Source organism: Cynoglossus semilaevis, chromosome 1 (genome assembly GCF_000523025.1).
Source record: "Cynoglossus semilaevis isolate Cse_v1.0 chromosome 1, Cse_v1.0, whole genome shotgun sequence".
In the NCBI taxonomy this organism is placed as follows: Eukaryota; Metazoa; Chordata; class Actinopteri; order Pleuronectiformes; family Cynoglossidae; genus Cynoglossus; species Cynoglossus semilaevis.
The window spans coordinates 32,603,787-32,606,750 of record NC_024307.1 but is presented as its reverse complement, the minus strand read 5'-3'; positions in this window follow the sequence as shown (position 1 = coordinate 32,606,750).

Genomic DNA, 2,964 nt, shown 5'->3' with positions numbered 1-2,964 from the left:
TTTAGAATTAATACTGGGTGGATTTTATTCAGGGAACTTTGATTTAATAATAATATATATTATCAATTTTTATAACCAGATTCAACCAGAGAAATATCAGCTCCCTCCACAACAAATGAAGAGGTAAATGAAACCTCTCACCATGTCATTATTCTTTAACCCTCGGTCCACCATCATACCACGGTGAACTGATATTGTGTGTGTTGTTTGCAGGGCTATGGAGATGAAGAAAACCTCCATTATGCTGCTTTAAGTGTCCACAACAGAACCAGACGACGGATGGACAATGTGGAGAATGACTGTGTGTACTCCAGTGTACGACATTAGCTCTGTATTAAGTGAAGTATTTCTCCAAATAAATATGTATTGTTAAATTATAGCAGTATATATGGAGAGATAATGTATACTTTAACATTAAATTACCTCATAAATTTCCCAGTCCAAATGATTCGCCTGCTAAACAAGTTACTTCATTGGAGCCATGTAACAGACCACTGATGTGTGTCTATATATATATATATACAGAATTAGGTTATCTGAACATGTAACTTGTGCAAGAGTCGAAAACAAATGGTTGTTTGTGCAGGGATCAGCCGCAGCCTCCTGTAAAACAAGTGATAAAAGACCAATTACCATTATGAGACATTGAGTCCTACCAAAGAATCAAAACAAATAAATGACTCACCGAACACACGTGCAGACAATGTAGGTTAAATTTAAAGTAATTCTGTTGCTAGCTAACAACCAGAACAAAAAACAATTCCCTCTTTGTGTTTTCATGTGTTTATCAACATGGTCGATGTCCATCACATATGCAGGACTTCATCTAAAACTCCTTCTACCAAAATAGACAATAGGTTTAAACCATATGCTCACAGGCAAATGAAAGAAAACCATTTGTTTGGCTCGGTTATCCATTGCAGCTTCACTGGCAGCATCAACCAGCTCAACTGATCAAGGCATGGACCAAATGAATGTGAATAAATATATTAGTGTTAACTAAACCTACAGAGGTGTGAGGTCTGTCTCCCTTCCCTCCTGCTGTGTCTGCTGTGTGGTGTAATCAGTGTGATCACACTCACCTGTGTCTCTGTCGTTAGTCTGACTCGTGTCACCTGGTGCCCTAGGTATATATACCTCACTCCCTGACTCAGTTCTGCTTGGTTTATTGTGGATGTGGGTCTATCTATGTCTATAGCTTTTCCTTGTTCCCTCTTTCTGTTTTCCCTGTCCCAAGTTTTCCAGTGTGTTTTAATGATTTCTGACTTTTTTAATGAACACTCACAAAGCGTCTTGAAGATAGTCTCTAAGTGCTGCATTTGGCTCCTGCCTGCCCCCTCTCACATGGCACTGTGTAACAAGAGGCTCCTGACTATTTTGCTCACTAATATCAATGTGTTTTCTCTTTTAATTATTATTTTTTTTATTTTAAACAAATGAAGTTTCTGATGTTGCAGGCCTGGCTGTACATCAGTCTATATATCTATATGACATATGCCTAAACTCAGTTTGTAATCTGAAAACACCAAGTCACCAAGAATAACTGTTAACCATGTCTTATTAAGTGTTTCTTTTATGTTAAGTATCCACCTGGATTATCTTTATGTTCATATTAACTTTAACTGTCGTTCCTTATCTTTGTTGTGTTGGAACGTCTGGGCCTTCTCTGCAAACTTGGAGACCTCATCCATGACGTTCCTGGGGAGTAGCTTAGTTAACCATGCTAAGTCTCTTCTCAGTGACTCAGCCACTTATGAATCCTTGAGGAAAGATCCCACCAGCAGCTACAAAAAGGTCATCAGCTGCCTCCGACAGCTGGAAAAGGATGAAGCCATCGATTGACCCCTGTACCACCGGCTATATCTAGGAGAAGCCATTCCCCGTATTTATGGTCTCCCCAAAATCCACAAGGAAGGAGCTCCACTCAAACAAATCAGCAGCAGCATCAATTCAGTCACTTATAACATCGCCAAACACCTGGCCTCCATCCTTTCACCATTGGTTGGGGACACACCTCACCACATAGCCAACTCATAGGACTTCACCAACAAGATAAGGGGCCTAAAACTGGACACAGATGAGACCATGGTCTTTCTACAGACAGAAGCATGGCTGTGCTATGGGCTCTCCTGTGTCCCATAGTGGCAAATCTTTACATAGAGGAAGTGGAGAGCTGAGCTCTATACTTCTACGTGGGAACATCACCCAGCCACTGGTTCCAATATGTGGATGACACTTGGGTCAAAATCAAGGTCCATGAGGTCGACAACTTCACAGACCACATCAATGCAGTGGACAGGAACATCAAGTTCACCAGAGAAGATGTGAAAAACAACAGCCTTGCTTTCCTGGACTGTGCGGTCCACATCACAGAGGACAGACGTCTCAACATAGAAGTGTACAGGAAGCCAACTCACACTGACCAATATCTCTGTTTTGACTCACCACCCACTAGAGCACAAATTAGGAGTACTCATAATCCTACAGTCACGGGCAGACATCATTCCCACCACCTACAGAGGTGAGAACAGGGACACATTAGGACAGCTCTCAAGACCTGTGGCTATCCCAGATGGGCTGGGTCAAATCAAGTTATTTCAAGTTTACACACTATAAACACAAACAGAAATATTCAACATGGCGGAACCATAGCTTGCCACTATAACCCATGAATTAATATACATGGCGGACTTGCCACCATAACCTTAACAAAGACTGTGACTGTACTTATCTGTACAGTCACAGTCCCGGGCATTCCATCGTCCTGTTGGTGGACTTCAACGCCCACGTCGGCAGCGTCAGTGACACCTGGAGGGGTGTGATTGGGAAGAACGGCCCCCCCGATCTAAATCCGAGTGGTGTTTTGTTATTGGACTTCTGTGCTAGTCACAGTTTGTCCATAACAAACACCATGTTCAAGCATAAAGGTGTCCACCAGTGCACTTGGCACCAGGACACCCTAGG